A 19082-nucleotide genomic window follows, 5' to 3' on the forward strand; every position below is an offset into this window, starting at 1 on the left:
GCTCCAATCGTCTGCATCCACGTGGAGCCCAGATGTTTTCATCGTGCTCTGGACGCGCACATGACACTTTCTACCACGGAACTGAAACAGCTAACTGAGAGCTTCATATCATTATGCAGTGTCGCCGTTCAACAAGACGATCAGCTGGTAGAGAGCTTCCAATAAGTCTTTAATGAACTGCATTCTTTATCAGACAGCTGATCATTCATTCTTATCCTATCCTATTTGACTGTATACTACTTCCTACTGCAATATATCATTATATTCAAAACTTCTAGAAAACAAGTATGGGTGGTGTTGTGTCGAGTAATACATCCACGGAAGAGTGCTGCCTTGCCTCTTCTGATTCTAGCGTCCCCACTGATACTAGTAGGGTATGGGTTGCAGGATGTGAAAAGAATGGAATTGGAAAAGATGAGCCAGGTTGATTTCATGTGCGCACCATCAAGGAATGCGTCAATCATGACAAGGTTCCATCATGAATGTGAAGACTTCGAGACTCGTCATGCCTTTGGCATGGACCATTTATTCGTTCCAGATTCACCGTTGTTTCACGAGTGGACATCTGCTAAAAAAGTTGCAATGAAAAAATAAAATAAATGAAAACTCCAAGCGCGTTTTGTACGGTCATACCTCAAAAAGAAGAAGATTAAGTTCCAATACGAAGCTACCAAGTCCGATTTGAACAAGGTGGCGGGGCTCGAGTCTCTCAAGTGCCGGTGGCAATTCGTGTTATTATTATTTTATTTATTTTACTAGGGTGTTTCCCACAGACCATGTGTTTGGTTACGCTGCACAAGCAGCGCATTACTTTATCCCTTCCACTAATTGTTATCGGCCAATCAGCATACTCTCACCACCTCGCATCCAATCAGCATACCCACGTCACACTAACGTTACACAAACTTGTCTCATTATGCGAAAAAATGGTACTGAATCATAGCAACATCCTCCTGGATAATGAACAAAATAACGATTAATCTACATATTTCGATATGTGCAACAGGACTAAAATCGATGGAGTTACGACAGTTTTACGGTATGTACACAATATCAGTCGTTAATGACTGATGCACCGCAAAGGGTTAAAACACAACAACCGACAACAACCGACAACAACCGACAATAACCAACAACAACACCCAACAACCGACAACAACCGACAACAACAACCAACAACAAACAACAACAGCCAACAACAACCAACAACAACCAACAACAACCAACAACAACCAACAACAAACAACAACAACCGACAACAACCGACAACAACCGGCAGCAACCGACAACAACTACCAACAACAACCAACAACAACCGACAACAACAGCCAACAACAGCCAACAACAACCAACAACAACCAACAACAACCAACAACAACCAACAACAACCGACAACAACCGACAACAACCGACAACAACAACCAACAACAACCGACAACATCCGGCAACAACCAACAACAACCAACAACAACCAACAACACCACCCAACAACCGACAACAACAACACCCAACAACCGACAACAACACCCAACAACCGACAACAACCGGCAACAACAACCAACAACAGCAAACGACAACCGGCAACAACCGACAACAATACCAAACAACACCCAACAACAACCAACAACAGCCAACAATAAACAACAACAACCGACAACGGCCGAAAACAACCGACAACAACCAACAACAACCGACAACAACCAACTACAACCAACAACTAGCAACCGACAACAACCGACAACAACATCCAACAACAACCAACAACAGCCAACAACAACAACCAGCAACAACTAGCAACAGCCGACAACAACGGACAACAACCGACAACAACCAACAACAACCAACACCAGCCAACAAGAACACCCAACAACCGACAACAACACCCAACAACCGACAACAACCGACAACAACAACAACCAACAACAAACAACAATAACCAGCAACAACCGACAACAACATCCAACAGCCAACAACAACCGACAACAACACACAACAACAACCAACAACAACCAATAACAACATCTACAACGACGACGATAACGACGACAACAACCGACAACAACATCAACAACAACCAACAACAACCAACAACAAACGACGACAACAACCGGCAACAACCGACAACAACAACCAATAACAACATCAACAACGACGACGATAACGACGACAACAACCGACTACAACATCAACAACAACCAACAACAACCAACAACAAACGACGACAACAACCGGCAACAACCGACAACAACAACCAATAACAACATCAACAACGACGACGATAACGACGACAACAACCGACTACAACATCAACAACGACGACGATAACGACGACAACCACAACAGTGTCCGGTAATGTGTGGTAGAGAATGGCAGTCAGCCAGACTGATTACAGTTGAACATGTATAATAATAATAACACATTTCGCGTAGTTGAGCACTAAATAAAGAAATTCAGTTTTTTTTCCCCACTTCTGTCTTGTGAGCATCATCAGCAAGGTGTAGTAGCTGCTGATACTGATTTGTCCTCGAGTGTCGAGCTGCACAGTTTCTTCCAGTCTGTCTTGTCCTCTGCATGGTCTTCATGGGCACACCCAGCTTATTCAACTGAGCGACCAGACTTGTGGCTAGTGTCAACCTTGGCCACCCACGAGGTGCTTTGTTGTCCTTGTCCAAATAGCCGCTCATGGCTACTTAGGGTGGCGTGTCCGTGTCCATCTGTAGCACATGACTGGTCATTCGTAGTCGCCTACACGCAGCGGTGTCATGTATTACTACAAGAACTCAACCAAGTCCTCAGCAGTCATGGAGTAGCGGCAGGTTGGGCAAGTTGGGCTGGAGGCAGAACTGATCCACTCCTTGATACAGTGGAAGTGAAATTCATGACCACACTCCAACTTGGATAGAGGACGGTCCAGGGTATCCTGACAAATCACACAAATGGGCTCATGACTTATTGCTGACGAGTCTACCTTAGTAGGCACTACATTGATGTACTGCAGCTCCATGGGGTGTATTGCCTGGTCTTGATGGTGGTCACCGTAATACACCCCGTTGAGGTACCACTGATAGATACCCTCCTCCTGAGAGATGAAAGCAGGCCCATCTTCCCTATGCCGAAGGTTGTATCGGTACCACTCCCGTACACGGTTGTTACCTTCCCTGCGTATCACGGCTGGCGCATTCTCCCTGTGGAGCCGGTCGTGATAATACCACTGGATGGTGATACCATCATCACTCCGAGTGATCCTGGCTGGTCCGTCTACTCTGTGTAGACGCCCTTGGACATACCAGGCTTCCAGCAAATAGGCGCCATCAAATCTCTCCGTCAGAGCAGGGCCGTCGCCGATCCTTTGTCTGACGCCATTCCAATACCACTCTTCGCGGTGTCGGTAGAACCCCTCAGAGTCTTCACCAAGGTCTGAAAATGTTTCCACTGCAGGGCCATCATACCTGTGGAGTCTTCCGTGGTGATACCACCGTAGAATACCGCATGTGGCGTCATAATAACTGACTGCAGGACCGCCGGCTCTATGACGGGCGCCGTTGAGGTAGTACTCTATGCTACCCCGTCCTATCCAAGCCGGTTCATTAACGCGATGAAGGCGACCTCCATAGCACCAGGCGGACACTCCCCTACTATCAACAAGAGCTGGTCCGTCCTCCCGATGGAGTCTACCATCGACGTGCCAAATTTCTTGCTGCGCGTTTTGATCTGCCAACTCCACAACAGTTCTTATTGGCGTCCATCTTTCTATTAGTAAAGGACCCGTGGTGAGAGACCACGACCGGTCGTCCAAGTCTACGCCGAATGTATCAGCCATATCTATTTACTGAGAATAATGTAACAACTCCTCCACAAACGCTTCTACAACTGACGTCTTCTTCATCCTGGTTTTTTCCTCTTGGTGGTTTTGGATAAGAGTTGAAAAGTCCAAAAGGTCAACTGATGACCTTTGCATTACTTGGTATGATTGGATTTTAGCGGGTGATGTCGGTATGCAGCTGGGGAGCGAATTCGACAGGAAGAAGGTAAAGGCCTTGCTTTGCGGTTCACACCTTCACTTCAGTATCATTACATTTACAGTATGGCATTCACTTGCCACTGCGGTGTGGAACTGACAGGGGTAATACCCCTGTTCCAGCACCTGAGGCGGTGCGTCAAGCGCCGCCTCTTTCTTATCATATATTGCGACAAATGGTAAGTGTGCAGTGCTCCTAGCTCTCTCCCCCAACAAAAGAGCTCTATGACACTGTGCTTTCTGCGGTTTCTTTCGTTTTTACAGTGGAGAAAGGCTGGTGGGAGGCCAGGCCGTGGCCGCACACCTGGCGGGTGCGGCCCATCGGGCCCGTTACTGGGAGGGCCGGCAAGTCGGGCTGCTGTTGCAGTCCGACTACCGGGACGCCATGGAGCGTATCCGGACCCTGTAAGTAAGCACTGCTCTGTCTACATGTATACTTACCCCCCTCGTTATAGCGATACTTACTTGTTTCGTATCCTCTTGTCTTACCCTGCTTCCGTATTCGTGACACTAATAGTGTTTGTGTGCGCTCATGCTTGGTTTTACAGATGATGATGACGTATGTATGAAGGTCTGGAGCTAGCTGCCGTCTTCGGGATGTGCCATTTGTTTTCAAAATTATTTGTAAGTACTTGTAACAGGCGTAGTGTAGTAACTGTGTATGCAGTGTAGTAACAGTGTGTAGTGTTTTGTGATGGTCCTGAGCGGTCGTAATGTGTTTTGTGATGGTCCTGAGCGGTCGTAACGTGTTGGGCTACTGAAGTACACTGCATGAAGGGGTATGTGTGGGTGCTTCGACATATTCTCGTGCTTCCTAAACCCTAGATACGTGTATAGCACTATAACCTAGATGTGTGTGTGTGTGCGTGTGTGCGTGTGTGTGTCCGCGCATGCGTGCGTGTGCGTGCATTGTGTTCTCTTCTACAGACTCATCCAAGTCAATTATTTAAATAAAAGTGTATTATAGTAAACAGTATTGTGTTTTGTTATGGTGAATATGTGGGGAATGGTGGACATGCCTTAGTGTGACTGGATACCCGCGGGTTGTGACTCTTTGCTGGCCACTCTGGATTCTCCAGTATAGATTCGGTACAGTGCAGAGGGGATTTGTGGTGCGTAGCAACACTGCTTCACTGTGACACCCCTTCAATAATTGTTTTAATGCATGATACTCCGGGCGTAGCCGGTTGATTCTTACTGTATCCCGATCAAAATAGAAATATGCATCTAATGTACATGCATGGATAGTTGGCATTTCCCAAATCGGCCGGGCGAAAAATTCGCCGAAAACAGTGGTTTTGAAGAAATTACCCATCTTTTCGCCGAATGTTCAAAAATTCGCATGTTGAATTCCCCGAAAACCGATGTTTCAGTGCTTCAACAGAGTGTATGTAAATGTACATGACGTAATGGGAACGGTGACTTCAAGTACTACGTTGAGCCGAGTTCTGATCTTGGAGCTCAACGAGTGCATGGCACGTGAACTCACTTGTTTGCTGCACATCTACGAAGTGCGAATCAGGGAGTAGTATAATGACACGTGTACTAGTACACCTTGTGTTGTACTGCGTCTTTCCCGCAAGCAGGGTCTCTGAAGGTCACACGCTCCGCGTGCGTATGCACGCATGCGCAATATGTCACTGCACATCTACGATGTGCAAATCAGGAAATAGTACGTATTTTACTACTCCCCGGTGCGAATGCACCGAACGTGCACAAGTGCACGTTCGCCACGGAAAAGAACCTTTATGGCACATTTATGGCATGCCAGGGGTCAAAGGTCAAACTCTGGGGAGTCCCGGGGCCAGACCAAGCGCGCCCGACGCAGTGTGCCTTATTTAACCCAAAGGTCAAAGGTCAAACCCTGGGGAAGTCCTGGGGCCAGACCAAGCACGACCGACACAGTGTGCCTTATTTGGCCCAAAGGTCAAAGGTCAAAAAGTGAGCCAGAACCTGCCCCGCACTAACTACTCACGTTCGCCACGGAAAACAACATGATGACATTTATGACATGGCAGGGCCAAAGGTCAAACCCTAGGGGGTCCCGAGGCCAGACCAAGCGCGCCCGATACAGTGTGCCTTATTTAACCCAAAGGTCAAAGGTCAAACCCTGGGGGAGTCCCGGGGCCAGACCCAGCACGACCGACACAGTGTGCCTTATTTGGCCCAAAGGTCAAAGGTCAAAAAGTGTGCCAGAACCCGCCCCGCACTTACTACTCCGGTGCCAGAGGTGGACAGAGACGTTGGACATTTTGCAGGCATACTGATCGATTGAGACGGTTGAAGGCATTTGATGCATCCGCAAACAGAGCCCCTTCTGTGGAATCCTCACTGAATGCATTGCGCATGGCATGAATGGCTGCCTCAATGCCCGACTCTTGGCCGCCACAGAGTTGAAGACATCCAACGGCATCCTCTATGTGGGCTTTGGAAATCTTCAGGATTGCCTTACTGACGATGCGCCGTACCACCTCACCGATACCGATGGGCCGGACACCTGGGTCCTTGTCCAGGGGTATAAGGCGGCATGCAACAAATGACTCAAGTGAGATAGGATCGATGTACTGTGTGGCAAGTCTCCGGGCGCAAGAAGCCAATGCATCACACAGACTGTCAGATGCAGCCCTAAACGAGGTGCAGATGTAACGCCAGTCTGCCGCATCCATACCAGATGGACCTGCAGCGCCCTGAGTATTGAGGGCAGCCTGTCGGATGACGTCTCGATTGAGGGCAGCAAAATATGTGTCGTGGTGGGGCTGAGGGACATCTCCCGGTAGAACAGCCTCAGGGTGGAGAGGTTCGGCTGGTGGGTGTTTCTCCTTGAGTGTATCTCGCACGGACTTGCCCTCTATCATGTCATCCAGGGATAGGACACCTTTGGCTTGGTCCTCTGACAGCATGCGCAGGCCCGACCGGAGCTTCCCTTCGTGAACGTGAGCGGCAAAATGTCACGTCAACAGTTCTCAACTATTTCGCGTACGGGATAGTCGCCCCGACAGCGTTTAAAGGGTCGTTCCAGGTGCAAAAGGCATCCATCAATGGCACTTTGCAGTACGGGGTACGGAAAGGGGCCTCCTCGTTCGACTTCGTCGACTTCTGCAGTTCTCCTTCCCGTCAGGGGTACCGAAAGGGGCCTCATCGCAGTTGTCCTTGCCGTCAGGTCCACGTCATGCAGTTCTCAACTATTTCGCGTACGGGATAGTCGTCTTTGTCGTACGCGACATCGGCGTTTACCGAGTGTGTTTGGCACAAAGCAGACCGTTGACGGGATCACGTGTCAAAAAAGTATCAACAACGTGTCGACTACGTATCGACCACCTGTATAGCGGTACACTCAGCGGTTCACTAATTCTCGTGCCATTCTCGTGTCACAAAACTGGAACATCGAGTACCAGTATGGAAAGGCTTCAGACAGGAAGCCTTTCCAATGTCAAAAGGGCCAGGCCTGACCCGTATTAGCAAGAGTAGATAAACAAGAGTGTGCAACTCCGGATCTCTTCTGCACAATCTGCAGATACCCCCGCCCACGGCGGAATTTTTTGTTGACGTCACCTTTTTTCAGGGAAACGCGGACTTTGCCGCAGAGCAGTGTGAGAGCACGTGCTGGGCACCGACCTTGTAGTGTAAAGCCCCGCCAAGTGCACGAGGGAAACCTCTCCAAAAGGCTCGCAGCGCGTGCGTCGTCGAAAAAATTACGTCAACAAAAAATTCCGCCGTGGGCCAACCCATCCGCGAGTTGCACACTCTTGTTTATCTACTCTTGGTATTAGGCGAAGCACATCTTCTTCCACCGCGAACGGATATACATGTGTGTCATCGCCTCCGAAGTAGGCATAGCCGAATTAGGAAACTGTTATCTCTTCTCCGTTTTGTATTGAACAGCTTTCCACACAATGCATTCTTGGCCTTCACGGCCACACGGAGCTAGGCCTTGCAACCGTTTCGGGACCGCAACATGACTTTCAAGAAGAATAAAAGACAAAACCAATTGTTGAGGTTCCAGTCGTCACTTGCTACCGATTAGTTTTCTTATCACGGCCACACGGAGCTAGGCCTTGCAACCGTTTCGGGACCGTGAACGGAACCCTCTTGTGTTCACCTTTGCAGCAAGCAGAGAGTAGTGGGAGTGCTCTCTGCTATGCACTGCTTGCCAGCGTAACCCTTTGAACAATGTTATGTGATGTGAAGTTCTGTTGTCGCACAAATGTTTAGGGCCATTACAGGCTGTGCAGCCAGTCGCACACTCTTGGGCGTGATGTACTCCTGCTTCTACAGATAGATTGAATTCTCTGGCACTTGGGTATTCATCCCGTTCTTCAGCTCCCGCATTCTCTTGAATTGTGTATTTAGCTGAGTGCTGAGCTTGCATCGCACCACAGGTAGCACATCTACGCAAAATACAACTCCTATACGCTCAGCATTGTGTCACCAATTACTATTGTTGATTGTTGTAGTTGTTGTTGATTTGATTTTTAACCGTCAGTCACCAAACGACCAGAAAGTCGTGCTATGTGTATCGGTTCACCCGTCCTTTATCTCAAATAAGTGGACTGCACCTCAGTTAGTATTGCGGCGAAATACATTCTCATCTTTTGTATTCAGCATTACTTTACAGAATTCTGGGACGTTCTCTTGTATTTCACTCAGCTGTGTACCAACAGATATGCTGTGCACTCTAGCGGCAGCGCTGCAGCACAGTAGCATATTGAGTGCGTTTTGCCCTACTGTGGTGTCTCATGACTCCATTACAGAACCAGCTCTATGTCCTTCTTGATTATCATTATAAAATATGTGCACTTATCCGCCTGCACCCCACACACAGGCACGCACATGCGCTCACTTTGGTGGACGCGTAGTATAGTAATCATACACATGCTCATGCACACACACACGCACACATACACACACACACACACACTTTCACAAGCGCATGCGCACACGAGTGCATACAAGCGCCTGGGCACATCATACGCGCACTCATGCACTTGCGTGCACACACGCACACACACACATCCCTCAGGATCACTAATGGCAATGCATCTACTACTTGTCACTCCATGTCCCTCCCGGAAGGGGGAGAGAATGACATAAAAGAGAACACAGGATAGAAAACAATGAATATATTCGGTAATTAAGCTGTACAAAAGCACACGAATGTGTGCGGCCTGCGCGCGCACGCACACACTCAATCGCATGCACGCGCACACTCACGCACATGCGCGCACACTCACATTCACTCGCATGCGGGCGCGCGCGCACACTAACACCCACGCGCATGCGTGCACACACACTCGCGTGCGTGGATGATTGAACAGGGCATTGAGGTACGGAGGTGTATCGCGCGGTTTCCTATACGGCTTGTACTGGCCAGTCTGTAGATTCATGGCGATGTGTAGGAAGTTCACCACCTGCAGGTTGCCGTCGTCGATTGTGATCTTCAGATCATGGCGCTGGAATTCCAGGGTTACTTTCTTTCTCAGTATGTCAGCAGCACTTCCCGATGTGTTCCTCAGCACAGCCAGGTGATGATGTCATTAATTTCCTCCAGAATAGATTGGTTGGTACGCCGGTCGTGGTGTGTTACTCCTAATTACCCAATACTGATGTGAAAAAGGAGAAGGAACAATATTACTTCGAAAGTGCGATTTATGACCGTAACTGTCCACCAACGTAACCAGATCTTATAAAGTCAGTAGGCATATGCGGATAATGCCGGCAGAAAAATTGGCAGAACTCGGTACTTTTTCTGGTATTAAGTTTCATGCATGTTTGGTACATGTATGTGGATAAAGAAATTGAGTAGAATTCGAGGGAATGCCCGCCATAAGGTTTGTATGGTTCTGCCAATTTCACTGCTTTTCGAGCAGAATGCAGCGTGGACCTGCCGCGTGGTCACCTCTACCGAGTCTGACAAGAAAATTGAACTGACAACCCTTGTCACTCCAAACAACAACCATTCCCTTCCCTGGACGACTCTAATTTCACTAGCAGCAAAGCTCTGCAGTGCAGAAGTGCAAAACATATTGAACAAATCTCGATTTGTGCGATCGAAGCACGATATTTTTGCGTCCTGAAACTGGCCGTGCGCCGACCACCGTGTGACATAGCAGATCGACGGATTTGATCGAGTTGATCGACAATCAAGATCAGAATCAAAATCTGGATGACGAAGGCTGATCAGCATCACGATGTTTGCGTTCATTTACCCGACGCAGCACGCAGCGAGTTGTGGGTTTTCCTCAGGTTCGTTGAGGAGCGAGCGTAAGTCTGCTTGTTGTAATTTTCTTGTCGAGCAACTATTAATTTTGTCTCCAAAAGGTCGACACTCTAATCAGTGACAATGCAGGGCTGGTGGACCACGCAGCGTTTGATCTCAGCGCGACTTCATCGACCTGAGAAGGAGGGTATTTTGAAATTCAGCTCGTAATGAAAATTCGATTTCTAGGAATCGGATGACTATGCTCAAAACACCTATAATGTGTTGAGCCCATCGCGTTATCTGGTTGCAAGAATACAGATCAGGTGAGAATGGAGACATTATTTCGATAGAACGCAACAGTGTTCTCTTTGTCGAGCTATGTCGATCCGGCAACAGACGTCATCCATGCGCGCTACACAAAATTACTGGTGGCATCCTCAAAAATGCACGAAATACACGACCAACTAACACACGAATAGTCGTGGATGCATTTTTGTACCCAGGAGGTCGATATCTCCGGAGTGCTCCTGAAAAGCACGTGCTCAAACCCTACGTGGCCGAAATGTCGAATGAGTTGCCTGGAAAACAAGTTGCAGCTAGATATCGTGAAGTCCAGAGCATCGTGCTTCTTCATGGTTCACTCAAGCAACATGCCATCATACATCATAGCATCGTAAAAATCATATTGCTGATCAACCTGATAGTCTAGATTGTCGATCAACTCGATCAAATCCGTCGATCTGCTATGTCACGCGGCATGGTCGGCGCACGGCCAGTTTCAGGACGCAAAAATATCGTGCTTCGATCGCACAAATCGAGATTTGTTCAATATGTTTTGCACTTCTGCAAAGCTTTGCTGCTAGTGAAATTCGAGTCGTTCAGGGAAGGGAATGGTTGTTGTTTGGAGTGACAAGGGTTGTCAGTTCAAATTTCTTTTCAGACTCGGTAGAGGTGACCACGCTGCAGTGTTTGGCGTGCTGGCGTCTGGAGCAGTGCCTGGTGTTGGAGCTTGAGGAGGCGCTTTCCGTCGTGGGGTAGGAAATTGGCAGTGCTGCAATGTGGTGAAGTGAACATATTCAAATTTGTTTAGTTCAAGAATACGTGGAACACTTTTTACGAGATATATCCTGGGTGGTAGTGTAGATAGTCCACTGTCCTTCAGTGCATGGTTCAGAAAATAGACACCGTAAATGGTTCCCGCTACGGCCCTTGAAATTTGGCTATTTTAGCGATGCAATTTAGTGATATTTGGAAATGATGGCCATTGCTTTCCTGGATAAAGCCATGGCTTTATGTGGTGGTGATGTGAAGACTACTCAGGTGACGTAATGTTGGCATGGTGGTGGTTTGTTGTCAGCTCAATCGTGTACGCTGTACCAGCGCTCGTTTTTGGACCCAATATTCAGTCGTATCTTGGGCCCATTTCGAGGTGGTCACCAGTTCCAAGGTGTCCGTCAGTTATGCAACGAGTCCTTTTGCATGGTTGTTGGAGACCCCAAAGGAGACCTACTTGCAAAATTTGAGCGAAATCGGAGAGATGGCCCAGCCCAGCTTTTCTGGCTTTCTCAGACATGCTCTCTTAACTATAAATTCCAAAGATATCCACGTTTTCTATCCTGTGTTCTCCTTTATGTCTTTCTTTCCCCCTTCCGGGAGGGATATGGAATGACAAGTAGTAGATGCATTGCCATTAGTGATCCTGAGGGATGGGTGCGTGTGCACGCAAGTGCAAGAGTGCGCGGATGTGCGTTCACGAGCATGTGCACAGGCACTTGTACGCTTATGCACTTGTGTGTGCACACGCTTGTGAAAGCGCGTGTGTGCATGCATGAGCATGTGTATGACTACTAAACTATGCGTCCACCAAGGTGAGCACATGTGCGTGCGTGCGTGTGGGGTGCAGGCGGGTATGCGCACAAATTTATGATAATCAAGAAGGACAGTGAACTGTTTCTGGGCTGTAATGCAGTCATGAGACACCACAGCAGGCCAAAACACACTCAATATGCTACTGTGCTGCAGTGCTGCTGCTAGAGCGCACAGCATATCTGTTGCCCATTTTGGTACACAGCTGCGTGAAATACTAGAGAATGTCTCAGCATTCTGTAAAATAATAATGCAGAAGGAGATAATGTATTTCGCCGCAAAAGGGTCAGAGGTGCAGTCCACTTATATGAAATAAAGCACAACTTCAAGTGAACCGATACACATTGCACGACTTGCACGAGATAATGCTAGCCATGTTACGCAGCAAACTCCATGTACAGGAGTACGAGTGAGGCGACTATTGAGTATTGTGCGAACAGAAAATTGCACAAAATTTTTGATATCAAGAGAACGATTCGATTTGTGAGCATTACGTAGGACTATACTGTGAAAACATTTAGGGATTGTGAGGCTTGTAGGAGCTGCTTTGGCTTCTGCTTCATTTCGAAATAGCCCCGCCAACCGGTCGCCAGATGTTGCTGATGGAGAGAGACGTGTCAAATTGAAGTCATTTCTGCTTCATCTCTATTTACAGCTGGAATGGAAGCCACCGCTTGTGCTGCCGTATCCTTTCCGGCTCTTGCCCGAAGCCAAACATTTTCAGTTCAGGCTCAGAGCTTTCAAGCTCGTCTGATACGTCGGAATCGCTCATGGTGAGGCCGTCTTTGCCAGAACTATTCCTATTACAAATACTTGGTCCGCGACAGCAAAATTGTCCCTTATCTTTCGACAATTTGAACTTAGACTTTGGACATCAACGTGTGCACTTGAAGTGATAAAACTTCGTAGGATGGACGGTCAGGTATAGAATGACAACTATCTATGCGGAATTTATTGTCCAAGGAAGGGTTCATACTTCTTTCGGTCCTTCTCGTCGCTGCTCTCGGTGCTGGTGACAAATATTTTTTGCTCGGGATCGACTCTCTTGCTTTTGCAAGCTCATCTCTCTTTCTCTTCGCTGCCTGGCTATTTTCTAAAGAGAAGTAGATCGTGACGGTCGCCTTCTCTATAAGACTTCGCGTGGGCAGCACGACAGCCTGTGTGGTTCAAACCACATGCAGTTAATTGCAAGATTTTATTTTGAACGACGACGACGATGCGTACAGTACTTGCAAAGCTCCACGACGCGCTGGATACTCCGAGCGTTGAGCTGGAGGTAAGGGAGCTGCGATCTCAGCTTAACGAGCGATCCCTGACGTGAGCGTTGTCGGCCGTTCAGCAAAATGGAGCTGATTCCGAGTAGCCGATTACTTTCTTGTGGCTTGCGCTGCTCTTGCCTGCACAGCGTAACAAGATAATATATTTTGATGCGGCGCTGTATCAATCAGAATCACCCACCCGTCGCTCTCGAAATCCACTCGAACTCTAGCTAGACCCTTCAGGTACTAGTAAACTAACTTACTAACCAAAATTGGGATGAAATGGGCTGCCAAGTGAGCATTGGCGACATATAAACAAAGCTGAAAGATAAGCGACAATATCGCTGACGCGGACCAAGTACCCAAATACCTGTACTACTGAGCTTGGCCCAAGCAGGCTAGTGTCAGTGACGTAGGAGGGCGTGTTGGGGGGGGGGGGGGGGGTGTCGCGGGCGCATGACGTCCTGGCGCGTCCCCCGGAAGTACAATATCAACCGAAGATATCTGAAGGAGCGCTTGGTCGGATCGAAGTGGGACCTTCACCATTCGAATCAGCGTCCACAACTCTACGGACTATGAAGTTTTGATTTTTGGGTGAAGTTCTCCATTAATTTACTTTCAGAGCTAAAAATATCTGCTCACCAACTCAAATAATAAGAGGACGGAAAAAGTGTTTTTTTTCCCTGTTTTGCTCACCTGTTAACAGCTGAATTAGCCAGAGTTATTCTACGTTCTAGCGGGTACCCACACAAAGTACTCAAGCGAGTCATGACAAGCGTTCTTGAACCTAGCCCAGAAAATCTTCAACGCGTATTATCACAAAATTGCAGTGGAAAATGCAAAATTGCATTGCCTCCCGCAAAAAGATTGAAGCTCGTTTTAGATGGCTTACGCTCGTTTTATATGGCTTACTGTAAATATACAAATTTTCGGCAGCTATTTGATTTCGGCTATATTCGGCACCGACCCAAAACGCCTAAATTAAAACGCCGATGAAATTTTTCACAGCATCTGTCGCACTATATACATGTACATGCCCTCTACCCCACGCCGAAAATAAATCGCCGCCGAAATGTCAAAAATCGTGAGGTGCCGAAATTTTGCAGCGCCGAAGTTTTGTATATTTACAGTATGAATTAACCCGGCATTGTTATTATGAGGGAAGGCCTGTCTAACAAAAGGACATGTTCAATTTCGGGATAATTGTTCACCGTTCACCGACAATGATAACCATGGATAATAAAACAGGAAACACACGTCAGCAATTATACAGAACCTCGCGGAGCGCTGAAGCTACTTTCGGCGTATAACTATTTGTAGGCATTTTCATTTGACACACCGGGACCACACAAATTGTGGCAATTCGTGCAGGCTACACATCAACAGCCACACTCCTTGTAATGACAGCTAGTGCCTTACACCTGACAAGCCTTGTTTCGTTCCATAAGATAACGGGACCGCAAAGAAGCAGTGTGTTATAATGTATTTATTTAAAGGGGTCAAGCTGGATAATGCTATTATTCCCGTAGCTATGCAGAAGACGTTACTTCAGTAACGTCTGGCGCTAGCCAGGGTCCACATAGCTTTAATTTGGTATTTGTGTGTTTGTTTGTTTGTTTGTGTCACGCCTGGCGCTATCCGTATCTGACGGCAAAAAAAGCATAGGATGTTATAAATTTTTTAATTCTCCTATTTTTTATTCAGGCATATCCTGGGATTCGAACCCGCACTATCGCCCTACATGCATTCCCCCATACACTTCGCATGCATACCCATTCTTCCAAGTTGCTTCACGTTATTATCTTGCGTTTGAAAGCCCTATTTGAATATTGCGGGCAGCTGTATGTGGCCAGCTGTGTTTGATGGTACGGTACGGTACGGGAGACGGTGTCGTATTACCCTCGATCGCACCTGTCCCGTACCTATCCCCTACCGTACCGTGCCATCAAAGACGGCTGGCCACAATGCATATTTAAATAGGGCTTTCAGATGCAAGATCACAATGTGAAACAACTTGGAAGAATTAGTATGTATGCGAAGTGTATCGGGGGATGCATGCAGGGCGCGCGATAGTGCGGGTTCGAATCCCAGGTTATGTCTAAAAAAAAGGAATTTTTTAAAGAATTTATAACATCTTTATAATAGCTATAAAGAGAACAAATTCTGCTGTCATCGCCACACTACAACAAAGTCATGAAGGTTTACCAAAATCGATTTTCTTGTCACAATCATCAGTGGAAAGCCGTGACTGAAGAATAACCATGCCAAATCAATAATTTATATACATTCAATAATGTGTTACGAGAACAAAACAAAGTGCTAAAAATAGAATGAGGGAAGGTGAGACAATAGAAGTAAAGTGAGAGCTAAGTGCAACAGGGGTGAGGAACTAATTACAACGCTAGAACTGTGTAGTGAGACAAACAATCATGCTGTGCACCTACGAAAACAATCTTAACGCAACTACATGTTTCTTCTGCTTACAAAGATCAGGCTTATGCAAACGAATACAAACAGCCTCAAGTACTTTCAACTGACTAGCGTACCGTGCACGACAAAGAACAGAAAAACTAAAATCATCATACACCTGCAGACACTTAGGGTGAGACAACAGATGAAGAAAAACGGCAGACTTCTTACGATCACAATCACCATCCGATTCCTCGTCTCCACCAACCGCAACCTCGTCCCCCGTCTCATCTTCCAACTCGTCCTCAGTGTCGTCCTCCGTGTCATTTTCCTCATCACCTCCGATCGGTCCCAGGCTCGCTTCACGTTGCTGAACCTCTGTTCGTTGACTCCTCCTTTGATCTTGATGGTAATTTGTTACCATTGTTGTTGTTGTCATTGTTGTTGTTCCTGTTGTTGCTAAATCTTCTGTTCCCAGTGTCTTCGCCGGTGCTTGACATCCAGTACTGTAATAATTCATTGAATAATTAGCCGTTGATCGTCTAGGTCTTTGAATGTTGATCGTGTCGTTTTCTCTGTTGAATTCCGTTTCCTTCAGCCTTCTTTCTTCTTGTTCATGTTCAGTGCTTACCTCATCCATATTTGCCCGTGCCAGCGACACCACAGACTCAGCCCCAGCACTGCCGATGGCAGATGCAGGTGGCGGTTCTGGGGGAGGCAACGGCAACGATGGCGATGGATTCAGTCACGGCTTTCCACTGATGATTGTGACAAGAAAATCGATTTTGGTAAACCTTCATGACTTTGTTGTAGTGTGGCGATGACAGCAGAATTTGTTCTCTTTATAGCTATTATAAAATTGTTGTCTCCGCGTCGATTATTTATAACATCCCTATGCTTTTTTTTTGTCTAGGTCATCAAGGCAAAAAAGCATAGCGTATAGTCCATCAGCCAGTGGTGCCAAAGTGAGTCCCCTGTTGCACTTACAAAACGAACACCTGGAAGTGACATCAATCGACAGCAAAAGCATCACTGAATCCGACCTGCCTACTTTCCCTGGCGAAACACTTGCACTCCGTTCGCAATACGCATCGGAAGTTCGAAAACTTTCTTCTTCTTCGTCAGCCATTACGAGGTTTTCCATCCGTTTTATTAGGACATCCAATGCGTCTTCACTGAAAAACGTGGATTATTGTCAACATTTGGTGTGGTTTTCCGTGGCGATTGAGCTAAATTCGCGAATAAATCGCCGTCAATTTGAGCGGAGGTGAGTTTGCTTGGAGCACGTACAGATTCAAATTATATGCGTACTTGCGCACCGGGAAGAAGATGAAGATGCTCGCCATTTTCAAATAACTACAGTCAATTGTACTACTTCGAAGTACAATTGTTGTAGTAACTTGTTTTCCTTCGGTTGCAACTGCAATGTACGAGTGTGGAGTACTGAATCTCGATGTTGCAACAAGATAGTAGTACAACTGTGACTGTACTACTATCTGGTTGCAACAAGCTCGAAGCAACCTTGCCTTTGCAACTGTTTGCTGTCAGCATCCAGAGCTATGGCGTTTGCTAGTTGGTCGTAATGGAGAAGAGAACTACAAGGCAGTCACTCAAACCTACAAACTTGGACGTTTGCTTGTTCTGCCAGAGGAAGTATAAAAGAAAGAAAAATAAGTGCGAGAATCTGAAGCAGTGCCAAACCCTGGAGGCGGGAACCAAGATATACGAAGCTGCACTGATCAAAGGAGACCAGCGTGTGTTACTTGAAGTTCAGGACGGCTCCAGGGACTGTATAGCTGCAGAGCTTCTGTATCACTTCACCTGCTATAGAGACTTCGTAACTCTACCCAGTACTAAGGAGACACGGAAGACCATCTACCAGCAAGCCTTTGACAGCATAGTCCTGAAAGTGGAAGATGGACTTGCTGATAAAACCCAACTGTGTGCCATGGACATGGGTGACCTGACCAAATCGTACAATGAAAAGCTACATGAGCTGAGTGGCCAACCGCACCACTACCGTACGTCGTTATTAAAGGACCGGTTGCGAAACCACTTCAACGATGGTGTAATGTTCGTGCGGTCTTCCGTTACGGAGTGCGAGTCCCTGGTTGCACGAGACCTTGATGAAAGTGTGATATGCACGGTGCTGGGGAAAAGTGTGTCTGCGTCCAAGCGCAGAGCTGCAGACGAGAGCAGCGATGGGTCCGGTGAGGATATATTTATACCTTCTGATAGCCACACCCAGGAGCACGCCGCGGGAGACTTGTTTCACGTGGCTATGAAACTCCGCCGTGACATAGAGCATGCCTGCAAGCATCTCCCCAGTGTGCCAGAAATATCACAGTGCACGCCCACCAAGTCCATGACCTGGATCCCTGATTCAGTGTTTAACTTCCTGATGTGGACAATTGTTGGCCCTCAAGCTTGCAACGCTGGTGAGAGTAGCTTAGGTGACCGAATGGATGCCGCTGATGACAGAGCACGGTCAAAGGTCATGGCTATTGCACAGGACATCGTATTTGCTGTGTCGCACGGTCGCGTTGTCCCACCCAAGCAGCTGGCACTGTCGATGGCAACCAGGCACTTAACACGCAGTGCACGGTTAGTGTCAATGCTAAATCGATTTGGCCATGGTGTTTCGGACAGCAAATTGCATGAGATCGAGACTGGCATCGCTGAACGCACACTAGCTGAGGATATTCCGCTCCCGAGCAACATCAAGGCAGGGAACGGCACCGTATTCTTCTGCTGGGATAACAACGACCTGGTGGAGGAGACCCTGACTGGTATGGGCACCACCCACTGCACCAACGGCATCGTCATACAGCACCCCACTGCAAGTAATGTCCCTGACACAGCACAGCCACAGCTTGTACCTGCTGTGGGCAGCAGTAAGAAGAAGAGGCCAGCCCGTTCTCTTTCTGTGGTACAGCAAGAGTTCCCACAGTATATCATCGGAACGAGACCTGAACCACACACCGTCACTACCACTGCTAACACACCAACTAGAAGCCGGGAGTGGTTGAGCGGTGAGGATTTTCTTTGGTTCCTGCTTCGCAGCGCAGAGAGCACCAGTAGATTTGGCCGGCCCAGTGATGAGCCACAGACGATCCCGGTGTGGTCTAAGTTTAATGCAGACCTCTACTGCCAGAACAAACCGGGACAGCCATCCAATATTGGGTATCTGCCAGTAATCCCAGCTCCTCCAACAGAGCATTCCACGATACTGGAGGTACTCCGTCGCTCTGTGGCACTAACTCGGAGATTGGACCAGCAGCATTGCATCATAACCGGTGATCAAGCAATCTATGCCAAGGCACTGGAAGTG

At 47.5% G+C, this 19082-nt stretch overlaps 1 long non-coding RNA gene across 2 annotated transcripts; it reads left to right on the forward strand.

Annotated features, from left to right (window-relative positions):
* Positions 1 to 4121: 4121 nt before the first annotated feature.
* Positions 4122 to 4989, forward strand: LOC135818852 (uncharacterized). 2 transcript variants are annotated; one of them, XR_010553788.1, is made up of 4 exons: positions 4122 to 4197; positions 4283 to 4423; positions 4567 to 4642; positions 4946 to 4989. It is a non-coding gene; the product is annotated as an uncharacterized LOC135818852 (long non-coding RNA). The 2 variants fall into 2 exon arrangements; XR_010553787.1 differs by lacking the exon at positions 4122 to 4197 and having other exon boundaries at positions 4239 to 4423.
* The last annotated feature ends 14093 nt before the right edge of the window (positions 4990 to 19082 follow it).

This window comes from Sycon ciliatum, chromosome 6 (genome assembly GCF_964019385.1).
Source record: "Sycon ciliatum chromosome 6, ocSycCili1.1, whole genome shotgun sequence".
Taxonomy (NCBI): domain Eukaryota; kingdom Metazoa; phylum Porifera; class Calcarea; order Leucosolenida; family Sycettidae; genus Sycon; species Sycon ciliatum.